Genomic DNA, 20,919 nt, shown 5'->3' with positions numbered 1-20,919 from the left:
CTGGCCCGGTGGTGTACTGGTTAAGTTCACACGCTCTGCTTCGGCGGCCTGGGGTTCACAGGTTCGAGTTGAATCCTGGGCACAGATCTATGCACTGCTTGTCAAGCCATGTGTGGCCATGTCCCACATACAAAAATAGAGGAAAGGGAGTGATGTCAGCATCATGGCGGAGTGAGCTTTCCCGTGAACTCTTCCCCCGACAAGATACAACAAAAGGAACAGTCACAGACCAACAACAGAATCCCAGACAGTGAAAAGCTAGAGCGGAGGGATCCACACTGCTGCACATCTGAGAGCGGAACGTGCTGGGCCCCCGGAGGAAGTGGGGAGAGGTAAGGAGAACTCTCCCTCCCCATCAGATCAGCGATCCCGGTCCGCGCGGCTCCCAGAGAGGGGGGAGGGGCAGCCCTCGGCGGGGAAACCGTGGCTCTTCGGACTCTCTCAGCCAGTGGGAAACTCCGGCACAGAGGACTCAGAGGAGCCACGGGGCTACCATCAACATCTGAGCACCCCAGAGAGCAGATAAAGAGGGGCAAACGAGAAGCCTCCCACATCAGGGACCCAGAGGGCAAAAGAGAGAGCTCCCCCCTCCCTGCAAACCAGACTCTGCAACTCAACCGACCAGACCAGACCTAGCGATCTGCGGCAGACCAGACCAAGTGATCCGCGGCAGACCTGATCAAACGACTGGACCTGTGGATCGCAGCGGGGGGAAAAAAAAAAACAAAAACTGCGGATCGCAGCAGAAAAACCAGGGCAGAGTGCAGGGGGCTTAGACTACACAGCCCTTTACCACCAGACAGTGGCGGCAGGTGGAAATTGCAACCAGAGATTTCCAGGATGAGGAAAAACAAAACCAACACAGGAACCACAATGCAAAAATATATGAAATCACCAGACCAGAAACAAAATGACAAGCACCCAGAAATCAACCCCGAAGACACAGAAATCCATAAACTAAATGACAGAGATTTCAAAATAGCTATCATAAAAACACTCAACGAAATATGAGACAACACAGACAAACAATTCAATGAGATTAGGAGTTTCTTCACAAAAGAGATTGAAATCATAAAGAAAAACCAATCAGTGCTGATGGAGATGAAGAACACAATGGAGGAGATAAAGGAGAATCTGGAATCTCTAAAGAACAGAGCTGACAATATGGAGGAAAGAATTAGCACCTTAGAGGATAGGAATACAGATATACTCCAGATGGAAGAGGAGAGAGAACTAAGACTAAAAAGAAATGAAGAAAGACTCCGAGAAATATCTGACTCTATTAGAAAATGTAACATAAGAATTATAGGTATTCCTGAGGGAGAGGAGAGGGAAAGAGGAACAGAGAGCCTATTCAAGGAAATAATAGCTGAGAATTTCCCAAATCTGGGGAAGGAGCAGGAAATACCAGTAAGCAAAGCCAACAGGACACCTATATATATTAACAGACAAAGGCCTTCACCACGACACCTAGTGGTAAGGCTAGCCAGGGTCAACGACAAAGAAACCATATTAAGGGCAGCTAGACAAAAACAAAAAATAACGTACAAAGGAACTCCCATCAGGCTTTCAGCGGATTTCTCAACAGAAACTTTACAGGCTAGAAGAGACTGGAATGATATATTCAAAATACTGAAAGACAAAAACTTTCAGCCAAGAATACTCTATCCAGCAAAAATATCCTTCAAATATGATGGAGAAATAGTAACTCTCCCAGATAAACAAAAATAGAGGAAAATGGGCACAGATGTTAGCTCAGGGTTAAGCTTCCTCAGCAAAAAGAGGAAGATTGGCAACAGATGTTAGCTCAGAGCCAATCTTCCTCACAAAAAAACAAAACAAACAAAAGAATAATTTGCATTGTTATCAGTTGTCTACTAATATTTTAAACTTACAGAGTTTTAAAATAGCTCAAAGACAATGAAAGATTCAAACCCTGTAGAATCAGATAACCTGGAAGGGCATGCTCTAGACATCTGATAGTTTTCCATTGCAGATACCCAATAATCTTTTTGGTCCATTTCACAGTCTTTCACATTACTTAAGGTTTTTCAGTAAGTACGTTATACTTCAATAAAAAAAATTTATTAAAATATAAAATAAGTACAGAAAAATAGAGCTCTATAACCCATATGTCAGCTTTCTCAGATATTTCCCAAGACTTCTCTAAATTCCTGAGAATTCCTCACTGGCCAACTTTATTTAAAGCTTCAACCTCCTGCCATGTGGCTGGCCTCGGTCTTATTTCCCTCTTCCCATTCCCTTCTCCAGAATCTATCTAGATTTCTACCAAGGTGGAGGAGGGGAAATTGCCCATAATGTTTATTGGGAAAAGAGGTCTAAAGATCTGTCTCAAAGAGATTTTACTTTGTCTTCTTTTACCCTTTTTATTCTAACCCTACCCCCCACCTTCAGTCCCAATTCCAGAAGTATCTGGTATTATCACTTCTGTACTTTTTGAGGTTTCTGAGACATAAAGTCAGACTGGCACTCAGCTTATCTTACAGCTCTCTGGGAATTCGGCATTTTTCAGGTTTGCCAAGAAAATAACTTTCCAGGTACAAAATGTTGCTGACGTGTCCTTACCTGTTTTTTCCTGATTTTGTGAGTTAACAACGTTTCAAATAACCCCTTAAATTTGGTCTCACTGGGTATAGGAAGGGAACAAAATTTGATGTGTTGTTATGTTAAAGAAAAAAATATTATCCTAACTGTTAAAGAAAAAATTGTTCATGACAATTTGTTAAAGAACAGTAAGGCAGAATTTATTCAAGGGGGGCTATCGTGATAGATATAGGCTCCACTGCAATGGGGTCTTCAGTGGGGAAGAGAGATTAGGCTCAACTGAGTACAGCATGGACAAGTGCAAATTTATAGCCAAAGAGCAAGTTGGGGGTCAGAGGATAGAAAGTTACTAAGAGGAAACATCAGGGGTGAGGGGGCTTCTGGCTAAACTGACCTAACAGGATTCTTGCTGAAAGCAGGCCAGGGTGATCAGACATCATCTGGGGGATGGTATGAGGATGAGGAACCCAATCAGATATCGAGGGCAATCAGACATGGAAGATGGGGGATTCTTGCTAAAATTAGACAATGCAGAAATGAACATGGGAAGCCAAAAGTCAAGGCTTTGTTGAAAAAGAGCTCAGAGGGGCCTGATTAGAGTTTGGTCAAGGAGAGAATCTGTCAGTATGACCAGCCCAACCTCTAAATATTCCCTTTACCCAAATTTTATAAAAAGTCTCTAGTCTTTAAAAACGTCTAATTGGAGGCCAGCCCAGTGGCATAGTGGTTGGGTTCATGTGGTCCACTTCGGTGGCCCATGGTTCACAAGTTCAGATCCTGGACACGGACCTACACACTGCTTATCAAGCCATGCTGTGGCAGCATCCCACATACAAAGTAGATGTAGATTGGCACAGATGTTAGCACAGGGAGCAATCTTCCTCAAGCAAAAAAACAAAGAGAGAGAAAGATTGGCAACAGATGTTAGCTCAGGGACAATCTTCCTGACTAAAAAAAAAAAGTCTAACTGCATTATTGTCAAGGAATGTGGTCCTTATGATACCAATTCCTTGGAAAGTGTTGAGACTATAGCCTAGCATGAGGTCATTTTTTAATAAATGTGATTAAAGATGTGTTTTCATTAATTTTGGAATGCAGTATTCTATATGTCTGTTTATTAAATCAGACTTTTAAATTTTGTTCTTCAATATTCCATATCTTTAGTGATTTTGGAGGCAGCAGCTTTTCTATCAATTACTAAGAAAGATAGGTTATTAATAACTCCATAGCAGTGGATCTCTCAATTCTCTTTGTAGTTCTGTCAACTTTTGCTTTATATATTTTGAAGCTACATTATTAAATAATGTAAAGCTAAATTATTATTTTTGTGCGTGTGAGAGAGATTGGTCCTGAGCTAACATCTACTGCCAATCTTCCTCTTTTTGTTTGAGGAAGATCGGCCCTAAGCTAACATCTGTGCCAATCTGCCTCTATTTTTTTGTACGTGGGTCACCACTGCAGCATGGCCTGATGAGTGATGTAGGTTGGCACCCACGATCTGAACCCGCAAACCCGGGCCACCGATGTGGAGTGCACCGAGCTTAATCACTACACCATCGGGCTGGCCCCAAAGCTAAATTATTAAAAGTTTATGAATATTTTCTTTTTCTGGTGAATTAACACTTTTGTCAGTATGTAATTACCTTCTCTACCTCTGGTAATATTTTTTGCCTTAATGTATATTATGTTTGATCTAAATGTAGCTACATTAACTTTCTGTGGTTAATATCTGCCAGCTATATCTTTTTCCAACTTTCTACTTTCAAGGTTTCTGTATCCTTATGTTTCAGCATATAGCTAGATTTTTAAAAATCCAGTCTGACAGTATTTTTCTTTTAAGCAAAGTTCAGTCCATATGCATATCTAGTGATTATTGATAGACTGGAATTTATTGCTACCATCTTGTTATGAACTTTTTATTTGTCCGAATTTTTCTGTTTCTGGGTTGTTGGAGGTTTGTTTGTCCTTCTCTCTCTCCCCATCCCAAATTCTCTGCTTACTTGTTTGGAAATTGCACACTCTATATTGTGAGTTTTATCAAGGACCATTTCTCTACCCAAACAACTATGATGCATATATTCATGTAGTTTCTAATTTTAGAATGCCCTTGTTGTCCTGGAGAAACTGTTTCAAGGAATTTGTCTTAGTGTAGTGATAATCAGATTGTTACTTAGCTTGTTTGGTGCTATTTGGGTTACCTTAACTTGATTAAATGAATTGTGAAGATTTTCATATTTTTCAATATTTTGAAGTAGTTCAGACAGCTGCCAAAGAGAAACAGGGTTGGTCTCTAGTTAAAGGCAGTAAAGACAGATTTTATTCACTACTATTGCAGTAGGAGAGAGAGGCTTCAGTAAAAGTGAACTCAACTCTCCACACAGCAAAGACAGCTGGGGATTTATAGTCAACAAGCAGACTAAGGGGGTCAGTGGATGGAAAATTACCAAGAGGAGACAGCAAGATTAGGGGGATTCTTTGCTAAAGGTAGGCCAAAGACTTTTGCATCAAGAGTAGTGGATTATCCCAAATTGTTAAGTAAATTAATAAAAATATTTTGGCAAATTAAAAAAAAAATAGTAGATGGGGAGTTTGATCAGATATCAAGGGTGGTGGATTCTACCTAAACTGACTTAGGATTCTTGCTAAAACTGGGCTCCACAGGCCAATGATAGGGTCCAAGTACTTAGCCTTGTAGAAAACAGGGCTCAGAGGGACCTGTCTCAAGTTTGGTCAAAGAGTGAGTCTTTGTCACAGCAATAGAAAGAGGAAACTAGCAGTTATTTTTAGAAAACCAAATACTACTACAATCTAAGCTACCATATTGTTCTGCCCTAAATGTCATGTACTTCTCCAAGTTCCAAAGTGGCAGATCCAGCTGAAAGTAACTGAACTCTGGCCACTTATTTAATTGGAGATTTTGTCCACATTCTATACAGTGATAATTTTGAAGCACTTAGAGCAGTGCCTGACACTGACCCTAGAAGAGGGGGTACAGGAACCCCCATTCATGGAGCACTCACTACATATCTGGTTATGTTACTACTGTAGGGGAGGAAGACAAATCCTCTACCCTCTATGTCCTTCTGGCTGGGCTATGAATTAAACTGACATGAGACAAAAGAATAAGAGGAGAAAATCAAATAAAGCTTTATAACAGTATACATGGGAGACACTCAGGAAAACTGAGCAACTTGCCAAAATGGCGGAGGCTGTTACTCTAAATACTACCTTCACCTAAAGACAAAGGGGGATATTGGGGGTGGGGGGAGTCAGCTATGGGAGATTACCAGAAAAAGGACAGTAAACAAGAGTAACTGTTATTATGCAGCTTTAAGTCCTCGCCTTCCGTATTGATAAGAATTTCTAGAGATGAGGTCATCCCCCCTTCTTCCTGGCACAGAGAGGAATATAGATACCTTTACAACTGGAGATTTCTCTTACAAAGGGTAACTTCTACTTTTACTTGGTTTTCAGAGCTTTTCCTATGTCTGCAGTTTTTAAAAGTAACCAGCCCAAAATAACCCTTATGCCAAAGAGACACATTTTGAGATGGCCAATTCTGATCCCCCACACTACCTCATCTACTCGTTCTTCTCACAACTTTGCGAAGGACTCCTCTGGGCTTCTGTCATTTCAGAGGAGGAAAGTGAGGCTTAGCCAAGGCTGTGTGCCCCTCCTCTCCTCTCGCAAAGGGCATGACAAACCAACCAGGGGCTGTTTAAGAGTAGCCGGAGTGAGGTCGCGGCACAGTCCGCTTCGCGCTTGGCAAACTGCAAGCCCCGGACGCCAGACAGCCATCCTGGGAGCCATCGCCTCGGGGCCTGCGCCTGCGCATTCCAACGCCGGCGCCTCGCCCCCCAAAGATTTGTGGGAAATGTAGTCCGGCGCCCCGGGTGGAGGGGCCGGGCGGGGCCGCGTCGGTCTGCTGGGCGGTCCCTCTCCCGTAGGGAGAAGGTGAGTGCGGGGCCTGCGGCGTGATGTGGAGGAGCGGGCGGGCGCAGAGCCGAGGTCCGGGGAGAAGGAGCCCAGGATCGCCAGGCGAGGCCCTGAGGGGCGGAGCCGGCGGCAGATAGGCCGGGGGCCGCGTGTTTTTCGCCCCTGCGCAGCGCCGGGCCGCCGAGCTCCAGGTGCGCTTCTGTTCCTCGGGAGCCCGGCCCGGTGGGAACACCGAGAGCTGAGGGGCGGCCGAAGCGGTCCTTCCGCCACTTGACGGGGAGCGGCGAGGGCGGGGGACCTGGCGGGGGCGGCCCGGGGCTGAGCAGCGGAAGGATGCGGGAGTCGCTGGGACCTCGGGTTCCTCCCCCGCGGGCCTTCCCCGGACCCGCCTCGGAAGTCTCGGGGGTGCTGGACCCGGGTTGGGGGGGGGGTCTCCCGGCCCCAGCACCTGCCCTTGTGTACCCCGCAGCCGGGCGACCCGTCCTCCGTGGTTTCCGCTTCCTAGGGGCGCTGGCCTGGGCTCCTCTTGACCCGTCTCCGCGTAAGAGCGCGGAGGCCGACCCTGTGTAGATTTCTACTCCCGGGAATCCTTTTCTTTCAAGCAATTTTTCTTTCTCTTAAAAAAATAGAGGTTCACAATAGAGCAACTAGAAAATTCAGGTTAGCAAGAAGGAAAAAAATCATTTGAAAATTGTCAAAATCTGCACTCTGCGTTTTGTATAAACATGGAAACACTGGTTTTAAAAATATGGATATTAGAATCCTTTTCTCCATTTACCTTGTAAAATGAGTTATGAAATACATTTGGTAGGGTGTTTAAAGTGCTCAAATCTTAAGCTCCATAATTTTTTATAAACATTTTGATCTATGTAACTACCACCCAAACAAGATAGAAAATAAACTTAAAAAAATTAATATGTTGAAAACACCTACTTATGTCAATTTTTAAAAACAGCTAAGTTAAGGGGCCAGCCTGGTGACATAGTGGTTAAGTTCTTGTTCTCCACTGTGGTAGCCCAGGGTTCGGATCCTGGGCGGGGACCTACCTACTGCTCATCAGGCCTTGCTGTGGCCGCCTCGCAATAGAGAAAGATGGGCACATATGTTAGCTCAGGGCCAATCTTCCTCAGCAAAAAGAGGATTGGCAACAGATGTTAGCTCATGGCCAATCTCCCTCACCCCTCCCCCAAAAAAAACCCAGCTAAGCCATCATTTTAATGAGTGTGAGGAAAAGTATGGCTGTGCCATATTTAATCATCTCTTTAGGACCTCATGTTCTTTTTTAGGTTTTGTTTTTTCAGTATTATAAATGATATGGACCATTTGGCCACATATGTCTTTACATTCTTGTTTCATTCTTGTCTCTTCAAGTGAAATTTCTGGATCAAGGGTACTGTAAGACTTTTGTTACCCCTTGCTTTATACTCTCCCGAAAAATAGTAGTTCTTAAATACTTGCAATGTCAGTGTGCCTGATTGACCCACACCACCTCTGGGTGTTGTTATTCTCTATCTTCCTGAGAGGTGCAAATGATAGGGTTAAATTTGCATTTTGAACACTCATGAATATTTTTATGCAATTTGTGTTTTGTTTTAAAATTTTGTATCTGATGCATAAATATGTATTTCCTTACTATGCAGAAATGTTACATTTTTATATGGTCAGACAAGAAGATCTTCCTTTCATGTTTGGGTCTCTGACATCATTGTTAGAGAGGCCTTCTGTTCCACAGGATCACAAAAATGTTCATCTGTATTTTCTTCTAGTATTTTAGTTTTATTTCATGTGCAAATTTTAATTCTCTTGCAAATGTAAGCCCTTGTTCCAAGTTATTGACTAATTCATCCTTTCTTCACTGATGTGAAATGTCACTTTTTTCATATCCTGAATTCTTCTATGTAAATTTTTTTCTGAACCCTTTGTGTTGGTAGCATTTTAATTTGCTCCAATGACCCTTTTCCTTGTTAGGCTATAACATCCTTGAGGGCAGAGTTTCTCTGTTTTGTTTACACCCGTATTCACCCCTCCCCTATGACTGCCTCCTACACAGTAGGTGGTCAACAATATATCTGGTGAATGAGTGATTGTGCCTATTCAGTAACATTCTGTTCTGATTATTGTAGCTTTCTAATATCTGGTGAACGAGTTCTTGCTCATCACTATTCCCTTTCAAAAATTTCCTGGCTGTTGGTATACAACACAATTAACTTTTAAAAAATCATTTTTTCTATAATTAACTTTAAAATATTATTATTTAGGTATAACTTGGTTGGGAGTGTGTTAAGTTTATAAATTGATGTCAAAGAAGTGACAACTTAGAATATTGTGACATCCTATCCAGGAATATAGTACGTCTCTCTCTGTTCATCTTTCTTAATATATCTAAATAAGCTTAATAAAATAAACTTAATAAAAATTGCAGTTTTCTTTATGTAGGTGCTGTACACTTTATTTGGTTTATTTGTAGGTATTTTTTGTTGTTGCAAGAGTCTCATTTCTCATGGCTTCTTTCCTTCCCTCAGCACTGCCTCCTCTGGATTGTGCCCATCGCGTAGGAAGGACGCCACAGGAAGGAAGGAGAAGGCAATGGCTGCTAGACCTCTGCCACTGGGAGCTCAGGTGAGCTCATTTTTCTCTCAAACCTCTCCCTTACTCCTATACTGTATGTGGGCTTCACTGCAGAGGACAATGCTATTGAGATCTCAGAATGCTGGATGTTTTCCACAAAGCCCCTACTCCATGTCCCTCAGCTCTTTTCTCAGTTGCCACTGTCATTCAGCTGGATATCTGGCCTGCTGAGGGCTTGGTGCTGTTCAAGGGTCAGAAAAGGAACAAAAATCATATGAGAGATGGTCCTGGTGCTTATAGGGCTTATGGACTCTCAGGGAACTTAAAAGAGGTCACATGTGTACAGGATACAGTCATCATGATTGCACATGAATATGATAATAAGAACAAGTATGGTTAGGTACCCAGATTGTCAGTGTTCCAAGACCTGGAGAGGGGAAGATCAGTGTGGCAACCAGAAGTAGCGTTGGGTAGGGATAACTGGAGAGGATTTGCTATAATGGAGTCAGAGTGTCCCAAGTTTAAATCCTGACTCTACCATTTCATAGCTGCATTGTCTTGGGCAAGTGACTTGACTTCCATGAAGCATTATTTCTTCATCGTGGTTGTTACCGGACTGAAGAGTCCAATCGCCCAGGTTCTTGGTCAGCGTTAAGAGAGGAATTCAGAAACCAACACAACGGCAACAGCAAGCAAGCAAAGATTTATTAGAGGAAAGGTCAGATACACTCCAAGTGAGGAGCAGGCAGTGCCAGAGAACGCATCTGCTCTGAGTCTTGAGTTAGTTTTATTTTTATTTGGGCAGTTTAGAAGAGAATTAGCATTATCTGGTTATCCGCTAATAATGGTCTTTCCTCCACCCACACATTGGGAGGGGGAGTTCTTGACCTTTTAGGGGAATCTCTGGAACTGTCATGGCAGTCATCCCCCTCAGAAGGGGGGCTAATGCATATGGAATTCGTATGTAAATTAAAAAAAGGCCAATGTCCTCTAGAGGTGTAGAGCAGAAGGCTTTGTTTTGTGCACTCTTTACTTTTACTTTTATCCTCGTGGTTGAAGGTCTCAGACTCCGGTGGCGGGGCCAGGGCAGGTCTCAGTTCCCCTTTATCTGCATGTTGTAGGATGCCAGCTAGACGCTTCACTGATGCAGCAAGGTTTCCAACTATGATCCCCTGCTCATGTCTACCTAGCTATCTATCTCAGTGATGATAGAAATAACAGCATTACCTGAGTGCTTGCCCCATACTTGACACTGGTGAGAATTGCACTTGGCATATTTCACTTATCATACCTACTTCATGGTATGTAAACAGTGCCTAGCATGGTTTCGGAATGTTGAAGGTACTTGGTTAAGTGGTAGGCATTCTTAGCATTATTCCAGCCAAGAGCCTGGTGAGTTTTAGAGGTGGACAAATGTAGCAGTGACAGGTAGTGAGAGGAAATCAGATACAAAGTTTGGGGTCAAGTGCTGGAGGAGTTTGTGTGTTTGGTGGGGTGGTAGGCATTGGGGTGGAGAGGAGTCCAAGGAACTTTGATAAGGGAGCTGGCATGATCTTTCCTAGGGAGAAGCAGTGTCCATCTAGAGGACATCTAGCTAGAGGAGATCATGGAGAGAAAACAGCGAGTGAGGAGCCTGGGATTTTTTGCCCTGAGAGAGCACCTGAAAATGGAATCTGCTAGTTTTTACTGGAAGCTGGAGTTGTTGCTTCTCTGGAAAAGGAAATAAGACATCAGGGAGACCTGGCCCAGGAGACCCTAAGTTTGTGTTTTTCTTTTTAAGGTTAGGCTTACTTAACCTTGTCTGCAATACCGAAGGACTGGTGGTGTTTTCTCTATTCATAAGGTCATGTATTAGGGTCTCTTAAACATGTCACTTATTTATTTATCCAAGGAGCTAGTTTAAAGAAGCCTTCATGAAGACAAGTAGTAACTGTTGTGGTTTCTGTTTGTACTACTCTCTCTCCTCAGTATTATCAAGCTCAGTTATAAAAGGCAACAGAACTCACAAAAATAGTTATTAGAAAGGGAGTTTTTTTTAATGTATGTTAATATGTGTTGTTCTTTTCATTTATTTTACTCCTGTGTATTATTCCATGATGAAAAAAAATCATATTTTTATTTACCTATTCTACTACAGAGGGACAGTTAGGATGTTTTCTTTCTTTTATCATTATAAACAGTGTTGCAGGAACAGCTTTGCCAACGTCTCCTTATATGCCTGTGAGAGTGCTTCTCTAGAGCAGTGGTTCTCAAAGTGTGGTCCCTTGGGAACCTGCGAGCTGTCAGAGATGCAAATTCTTCAGTCCCACCCCAGACCTACTAACTCAGAAACTCTGGGGTGGGGCCCAGCAATCTGGTTTTTTTTTAAAAAATTGAAATGTAATTGACATATACATATTAGTTTCAAGTGTACACATAATGATTCAGTATTCGTATATATTGCAAAATGATCACCACAGTAAGTCTAGTTAACATCCATCACCACACATAGTTAAAATTTTTTTTTTCTTGTGATAAGAACTTTAAATTAAGAAAGAGAGGGAGTTTCTGGAAGAGGGGAAGGTTTACAGGGGGAGCATTCAGAGGATTTTCATTCGTGAAGGTTGTGATTTGGTTGTTGTTAGCCTTGATTTTATTTTATTTAGTTAAAATAATGTTAACTAAGTTTTTAAATCAGCTTTTTTTCACCTATAACTTACATGAAATAAGCCATTATAAGCATATAATTCATTAAGTTTTCACAAATTTATGCACCAACATAATCACCACCCCAATCAAGCTGTAGAACATGTTCATCACCCCAGAAAGCATCATTACCCCTTTCCAGTCCACATCCCCCATCCAGGCAACCGCTGGTTTGATTTCTATCATTATAGATTAGTCTTGCCCTTTCTAGAGCTTCATATAAATGAAATCAAGCAGTATGTATTCTTTTATGCCTAGCTTCTTTGGTTCAACCTAATATTTTTCAGGTCTGTTCATGATACTGTGTATAGGAGTAGTTTGTTCCTTTTATGGCTAAGTAGTATTCCATTGAATATACCACATTTTGTTCATCCATTCACTTGTGATAGACATCTTGGTTGTTTCTTGGTTTTGGCTATTATGAATAAAGCTACAAACATTCATATATAAGTTTTTGTGTGTACATATGCTTTCATTTCACTTCAGTAAATACCTAGGAGTGGAATTGCTGGTCAAGTGTACATTTGACGTTATAAGAAACAGCGAAATGGTTTTCCAGTTATGTACCACTTTACATCCCCACCAGGAGTGTTTGAGAATTCCAGTGGCTCTATCTCCTCTTCCATGCTTGGTGTATAGTTTCCTAGGCTGCTGTAACAAAGTGCCACAAACTGGGTGGCTTAAAACAACAGAAATTTATTGTCTCACAGTTTTGGAGGCTAGAAGTCTAAAATTAAGGTATTTGCAGGGCTCTGCTTCCTCTGAAACCTGGAAGGGAGGAATCCTTCCTTAACGCCTTCCTAGCTTCTTGTGGTGTGCCAGCAATCTTTGGCATTCCTTGGCTTATAGCTGCATAACTGCCATCTCTGCCTTCATTGTCACATGGCGATCTTCCTGTCTGTCTGTGTCTTCAAATGGCCGTCTTCTTATAAGGACACCAGTCATATTGGATTGGGGCCCACCTTACTGTAGTATGACCTCATCTCAACTAATTACATCTGCAATGACCCCATTTCCAAATAAGGTCAAATTCTGAGGTACTGGGGGTTAAGACTTCAACATATCTTTTTTGGGGGGACACAGTTCAATCCATAACACTTGGTATATACGTCTTTTTAATTTTAGCTATTCCTGTGGGTGGGAAATTGTATTTCATTGTGGTTTTTAAAAAAACATTTTTATTATGAAATAATTTCAACTTAAAAAAATTGTTGAAAAAATAATACAAAGAATTCCTGTATAGCCTTCACCTGGATTAACATTTTGCCATACTTGCTTTCATTCTTTCTCCCTCCATACATATATGTGTGTGTGTGTGTGTTTATCTACATGTGTATGTATATATATCTATGTGTGTATATATGCATATACACACACACAATTTTTTCTGAACTACTTAAGTTATAGACAAGGTGCGCCATTAACTCTAAGTACTTCAGTATATATTCCCAAAAACAAGGCCCTAATCTTACATAACCAAAATACAGGTATCAAAATAGAGAAACTTACATTGATAGAATACTATTAGCTAATCTACAAACCTTACTTATATTTTGCCAGCTGTCCCACGAATGTCCTTTATCTGGTCCAGGATCTAATCCAGATCATACCTGCCATTTAGCTGTCATATGTCTTTATCTCCCTTAATATGGAATAGTTCCTCAGTCTTTGTCTTTGATGACCTTGATACTTTTAAAGAGTAGAAGCCAATTATTTTATAGAATGTTCCTTAGTTTGGGTTTGTATGATATTTGCTCATGATTTGATTCAGATTCCGATTATTTAATTAAAATTTGAATGGCTAATATATTCACATGATTCAAAATTCAAAAAATATAAATGAGCATATACTTAAAAAATAAAGTCAACTTCTCACCCTTGTCTCCCAGCCACCCAGTTCTTGCTCTCTATAGAAAAGCCATGATGTAGTTTCCTATGTAGCTTTCCAGAGGTGACTGCGAAAGCACATCAGCATATACATTTCCCCCAATTTTTTATCCAATTGGTAACAGATAATATTTACTAAGAATTTTGCACCTTGTGTTTTATTTTTATGTTTTTTCATCCTACAGTATATCTTTGAGACCTCTCCGTATCAGTACAGGAAGGACTTCTTTCTCCCGTTCTGTGGGGCACCAGAGTGTGTCAGCAGTCTCTATCGAGGGACGTTAGCCTCGATTCTGAGATCTGCTGGCTACACACACTTCTTCACTTTAGCTGCTGCTTCTCTGAATTACCGATCACTTGGAGCTGGACAGAGATCATGGGAGATGAGCAACAAAATGTTGAGAAAGAAAATACAGTTGTCAGATGCTAAAGCTCAGTGACTGACTTGGGACCTGTCAGTGCAGCACTCGAGCTGTTTCTCTTTTTCATCTGTCCTCGTATTTTCATCTTTCCTCTATTGGCCAGTGATGTGATTATGAACTGCCCAAGTATGACTTTTATTTACTTTTAAACGTTATCTTCTTTTTCTGAATATAAATATTAGGCATATAGTTATAAAAAAATTTTTTTAAGGCTAGAAGATTTAATTCCGTGTCTCAACCCCTCAAAAAATAACTGTGGATGTGCATTCTTCTAGCCTTTCTAAATACCTATTTATGTCCTTTGGCCATTTTCATACTGGGTTGTTTATATATAAAAGAAGCCTTTTATGTAATGTGGATATTAATCTTTTGCCATAAGTTGCCAATATTCTGTCATTTTTCTTTTAATTTTGTTTATAACATCTTTTGCTACAAATAAGTTTTGAAGTTTTATGGAGTTAAATTTCCTTTTCCATTCTTTGGTATTGGAATCATGCTTTGAAAGGTTTTCTGTACCCCAAGATTATATAAATATTTTTCTATGTTTTCTATTAGTTTTATCATTTTCAATTTACATCCTTTAGCTATCTGGAATTTATTGTACCTGATGTGAAGTTGGGATGTAACTTCATGTAACATGATGTGGTGAGCATTTCATCATCCATCCATTCATTAAGCAGATACTTAGCCACCTGCCTACCGTGTGCTAAGCAGTGTTCTGGATCCTGGGAAGATGGCAGTAAATGAGACAGGCAAGGTCCCTGTCTCCTAGATCTTCGTTTCTAGAAACGCAGGACAGACAATAAAAAGGAGCTATTACTGTGGATAGTGTTAAGTGCTGTCATGGCCGTGAGGCAGGGTGGTGTGGTCAAGTGTGACTGGAGGTTTGTTTCAGCCCGGCAGGATCACCTCAGCAGAGCAGGAGTGGCACCTCTGAGGAGACAGCATTCAAACTGATGGAATCTGTTGAATAATCGACTTAGTCTCCATAGATTTGAAATGCTACCTTTAAAAGGTACTAAATTTCCATATATATGTACATGAGTTTATTCTTCTAGATTCTATTTATTGCTCTATTTTTCTTGTACTACTACACTTTTATTTGTTGTTTTGGAATTTATTTGTTATTTCATAAAGCAAATCCCCCCTAGTTTTTCTTTTCAGAATTTTGGTTACTATTCTTATACATTTATCCTTCTAGTCGAATTTTATTAACTACTATCAAGTTCCAACAGTTACAGTAAAAAAGAAAAAATATGCAATTCTGATTTGAATGGCATTAAATCTTTATATCAATTTGAGGAAGACTACCACCCTTACAATGTTTATTCTTCCTAGTAAGTAAAAAATCATTCATTTTACTCAAATCTTGTTTATGACTTTTGTTAACTTTTTAGAGATTGAACATGAGGATCTTGCATTTTCCTATTAAGTGCATTCTGAGGTGTTTCATTTTTTGTTCCTACTATGATTGAGCTATAACCCTGATTGTGATTTTGTGAGGAAAAAAATTGTTACTGCAAATTGTATTACTAAGACATTTTGCTGCTGTGGTGCCTAAAATTTCATCACTATCATATCTTCTTGATACATGGTGCTTTCATCATTTAAAATGTCCCTATTTATTCCATTTGATCCTCGACTTTTCCAAAGAATAACAATATCAAAAAGCCTAGGTTTTTAGGGATTTTTATTTTAATTATTTTATTGAGGTCATAATGGTTTATAACATTATAAAATTTCAGGTGTACATTATTATTTATCAGTTTCTGTATAGACTGCATTGTGTTCACCATCAATAGTCTAATTTTTATCCATCACCATATATATGTGCCCCTTTTACCCCTTTCACACACAAACACCCAAACCCCTTCCCCTCTGGTAACCACTAATCTGTTCTCTCTATCCATGTGTTTATTTATCTTCCACATATGAGTGAAACAATGCGGTGTTTGTCTTTCTCTGACTTATTTGGCTTAACATAATACCCTCAAGGTCCATCCATGCGGGGGAAATGGGATGATTTTGTCTGTTTTTATGGCTGAGTAGTATCCCTTGTATATATATACCACATCTTCTTTATTCGTTCATCAGTTGATGGGCACTTGGGTTGCTTCCACATCTTGACTGTTGTGAATAATGCTACAATGAACACAGGGGTGCGTTGATTTCAAGTTGTATGGATAAATACCCAGTAGTCAGATAGCTGGATCATATGGTTTTCCTATTTTTAATTTTTTGGAAAATCTCCCTGCTATTTTCCATGGTGGTTGCACCAGTTTGCATTCCCACCAGCAGAGCATGAGGGTTCCCTTTTCTCCACATCCTCTCCAATATTTGTTATTTTTCGTCTTGGTAATTATAACCATTCTGACAGGTATAAGGTGATATCTCATTGTAGTTTTGATTTGCATTTTCCTAATTATTAGTGATGTTGAACATCTTTTCATGTGCCTGTTGGCCATCTCTATATCTTCTTTGGAAAAATATCTGTTCATATCCTCTGCCCATTTTTTGATCAGGTTATTTGTTTTTTTGTTGTTGAGTTGTGTGAGTTCTTTATATATTTTGGAAATTAACCCCTTGTTGGATATATGATTTGCAAATATTTTCTCCCAGTTGCTGGGTTGTCCTTTCGTTTTGTTCATGGTTTCCTTTCCCTTGCAGAAGCTCTTTAGTCCGATGTAGTCCCATTTGTTTATTTTTTCTTTTGTTTCCCATGCCTGAGTAGACATGGTGTTCGAAAAAATGCTATTAGGACTAATATCAAAGAGTGTACTGCCTATATTTTCTTCTAGGAATTTTATGGTTTCAGGTCTTACATTCAAGTCTTTAATCCATTTTGAGTTAATTTTTGTGTATGGTGTAAGATAATGGTCTACTTTCATTCGTTTGCATGTGGCTGTCTAGTTTTCCCAGCACCATTTATTGAAGAGATTTTCCTTTCTCCGTTATATGTTCTTGGCTTCTTTGTCAAAGATTAGCTGTCCACAGATGTGTGGTTTTATTTCTGGGCTTTCAATTCTGTTCCATTGATCTGTGTTTCTGTTTTTGTACCAGCAGCATGCTATTTTGATTACTATAGCTTTGTAGTATATTTTGAAGTCAGGGATTTTGATGCCTCCAACTTTGTTCTTTTTTCTCAGGATTGCTTTAGCTCTTCAGGGTCTTTTGCTGTTCCTTATGCATTTTAGGATTCTTTGTTCTATTTCCTTGAAGAATGTCATTGAGATTCTGATTGGGATTGCACTGAACCTGTAGATTGCTTTAGATAATACAGACATTTTAACTATGTTTATTCTTCCAGTCCACTAGCATGGACTATCTTTCCATTTCTTTATGTCATCTTTGATTTCTTTCAATAATGTCTTACAGTTTTCAGTGTATAGGTCTTTTACCTCCTTGGTTAAATTTGTTCCTAGATATTTTAGTCTTTTTATTGCCATTGTAAATGGGATTGTATTCTTGAGTTCTCTTTCTGTTAGTTTGTTATTAGAGTACAGAAATGCAACTGATTTTTATATGTTGATTTTGTACCCTGCAACTTTGCTGTACTTGTTAATTATCTCTAATACTTTTCTAGTGGATTCTTTAGAGTTTTGTATATATAGGATCATGTTGTCTGCAAGTAGCAAGAGTTTTACTTTTTCCTTTCCAATTTGGATACCTTTTTTTCATTGTTGCAGGGAAAGATTTGCCCCGAGCCAATATCTGTTGCCAATCTTCCTTTTCTTTTTCCTTCCCTCCCCAAAGCCCCAGTACGTGGTTGTATATGCTAGTTGGAAGTCATTCTGGTTCTTTTATGTGAGCCGCTGCCACAACATGGCAACTGACAGACAGGTGGTTCGGGAAGCGAACCTGGGCCACTGAAGCAGTAAGTGCCGAACTTTAACCACTAGGCCATCAGTGCTGACTCTGGATACCTTTTATTTCTTTTTCTTGCCTAATTGGCTCTGGCCAAAACCTCCAGTACCGTGTTGAATAAGAGTGGTGAGAGTTGGCACCTTTGTCTTGTTGCTGTTCTCAGAGGGATGGCTTTCAGTTTTTCCCCACTGAGTATGATGTGGCTATGGGTTTGTCATATATGGCTTTTATTATGTTGAGGTACTTTCCTTCTATACCCATTTTATTGAGAGTTTTTATCATAAATGGATGTTGGATCTTGTCAGATGCTTTCTCTGTGACTACTGGGATGATCATGTGATTTTTATTTCTCATTTTGTTAATGTGGTATATCACACTGATTGATTTGTGGATGTTGAACCATCCCTGTGTCCCTGGTGTAAATCCCACTTGATCATAATGTATGATCTTTTTAATGCATTGCTGTATTTGGTTTACCAATATTTTGCTGAGGATTTTTGCATCTATATGCATCAGCAATATTGGCCTGTAATTTTCCTTCTTTGTGTTGTCTTTGTCTGCCTTTGGGATCAGAATGATGTTGGCCTCATAGAATGAGTTAGGAAGCATTCCATCTTCTTCAATTTTTTAGACTAGTTTGAGAAGGATAGGTATTAAATCTTCTTTGAATGTTTGGTAGAATTCTCCAGAGAAGCCATCTGATCCTGGACTTTTGTTTTTTGGGAGGTTTTTGATTACTGTTTCAATCTCTTTACTTGTGATTGGTCTATTCAGATTCTGTTTCTTCTCGATTCAGTTTTGGGAGGTTGTATGAGTCTAAGAATTTATCCATTTCTTCTAGGTTATCCAATTTCTTGGCATATAGTTTTTCATAGTGTTCTCTTATAATCCTTTGTATTTGTATGGTATCTGTTGTAATTTCTCCTCTTTCATTTCTAATTTTATTTATTTGAGCCTTCTCTCTTTTTTTCTTAGTGAGTCTGGCTAAGGGTTTGTCAATTTTGTTTATCTTCTCAAAGAACCAGCTCTTAGTGTCATTGATCCTTTCTACTGTTTTTTTGGTCTCTGTTTCATTTATTTCTGCTCTAATTTTATCATTTCCCTCCTTCATGTGACTTTAGGCTTTGTTTTTTCTTCTTTTTCTAATTCTGTTAGGTGTAGTTTAAGGTTGCTTATTTGGAATTTTTCTTGTTTGTTGAGGTGGGAGGTGGGCATGTATGCCTATGAATTTCCCTCATAGAACCACTTTTGCTGCATCCCATAAGAGTTGGTATGATGTATTTTCATTTTCATTTGTCTCCAGGTATTTTTTTATTTCTCCTTTGATTTCTTCATTATCCGTTGGTTGTTCAGTAGCATGTTGTTTAGTCTCCACATATTTGTGACTTTCCAAGCTTTTTTCTTGTAGTTGATTTCTAATTTCATAGCATTGTGGTTGGAAATGATGCTTGATATGATTTCAATCTTCTTAAATTTATTGAGGCTTGCCTTGTTTCCCAACATATAGTCTGTCTTTGAGAATGTTCCGTGTGCACTTAAGAATATGTATTCTGCTGTTTTTGGATGGAATGTTCTCTGTATGTCTATTAACTCCATCTGCTCAAGTGTTTCATTTAAATCCACTATTTCATTGTTGACTTTCTGTCTGTATGATCTATCCATTGATGTAAGTGATGTTGAGGTCCTCTACTATTGTTGTGTTGCTCTTAATTTCTCCCTTTAGGTCTGTTAATAGTTGCTTTATATACTTTGGTGCGCTTGTTTTAGGTGCATATATATTCATAAGTGTTATTTCCTGTCGGTGGAGTGTCCCTTTTATCATTATATACTGCCCCTGTTTGTCTCTCATTGCCTTTTTTATCTTGAAGTCTGTTTTTTTGGTATAAGTATGGCAACACCTGCTTTCTTTTGTTTGTCATTTGCTTGGAGTATCGTCTTCCATCCCTTCACTCTGAGCCTGTGTTTGTCTTTAGAGCTGAGATGTGTTTCCTAGAGGCAGCACATTGTTTGGTCTTGTTTTTTAATCCATCCAGCCACTGTGTGTCTTTTGATAAGAGAATTAAATCCCTTTACATTTAGAGTGATTATTGATATATGAGGGCTTAATACTGCCATTTTATCTCTTGTTTTCCGGCTGTTCTATATTTCCCTTGTTTCTCTTCCCTTGTATTTCTGATTGCCATTTCAGTTTGGTAGTTTTCTGGGATGGTTTTTTCAGTTTTCTTTTTATTTATGATTTGTGTCTCTGCTCTGATTTTTTGTTTAGTGGTTACCATGAGGTTTGTATAAAAGATCTTGTAGTTGAGATAGCCCATTTTCTGATAGCCTCTTATCTCCATTAGCCTAAGCTTGTTCCATCCCTTTCCTCTTCTTCTCTAACTTATTGCTGTCACAAATTATGCGGTTTTGTGTTCTGAGTTTGTCATTAAAATGAAGTGTTTATAGTTATTTTTGATGCTTTCCTTCACTCTATCTTTTATGTTATAATTGTTTGCTAACCTGTTCTGATAGAGAGCTGCAATTTTCTGATTTTTTCCTATTTATCTCCTTGTTCAAGGCTTTGTAAACCTTTGCCTTTTTTCTTCAGGTATGAGGTTATTCTTAATCATGTCTTGTAAGGGAGGTCTAGTGGCGACAAACTGCCTCAGCTTCTGTTTATCTGGGAAAGCTTTAATTTGTCCATCGTATCTGAAGGATAGTTTCACTGGATAGAGTATCCTTGGCTGGAAGTTTTTGTCTTTCAGTATTTTGAATATATCACTCCAATCTCTCCTAGCCTGTAAGGTTTCTGCTGAGAAATCCACTAGAAGCCTGATAGGGATTCCTTTGTAGATTATTCTCTTCTGCCTTGCTGCCCTTAATATTTTTTCTCTGTCATTGACTTTTGCCAGTTTTACTGTTGCATGCCTTGGAGAAGGTCCTTTTGCGTTGATGTAATTAAGAGTTCTGTTGGCTTCATATACTTCTAAGTCTAGTTCCTTCCCCAGGTTTT

The 20,919-nt window shown here is 39.6% G+C and overlaps 1 protein-coding gene across 1 annotated transcript in view; it reads left to right on the top strand.

The window, feature by feature from the left end:
• Positions 1-6,580: 6,580 nt before the first annotated feature.
• The window catches only part of ZFP2 (ZFP2 zinc finger protein), a 29,571-nt gene continuing 15,232 nt past the window's right edge, over positions 6,581-20,919 (top strand). Inside the window, exons 1-3 of the mRNA XM_087429257.1 lie at positions 6,581-6,692; positions 9,024-9,120; positions 14,959-15,078. The gene's annotated coding sequence lies outside the window, so the exon portion shown is untranslated. The remainder of the gene's footprint in view (positions 6,693-9,023; positions 9,121-14,958; positions 15,079-20,919) is intronic.

The sequence above is a fragment of the Ceratotherium simum genome, chromosome 4, assembly GCF_057802395.1.
Source record: "Ceratotherium simum simum isolate JZ-2026a chromosome 4, ASM5780239v1, whole genome shotgun sequence".
Classification (NCBI taxonomy): Eukaryota; Metazoa; Chordata; class Mammalia; order Perissodactyla; family Rhinocerotidae; genus Ceratotherium; species Ceratotherium simum.
Note: the sequence above shows the minus strand (reverse complement) of the source record. Positions and strands in the feature narration are given on the sequence as shown.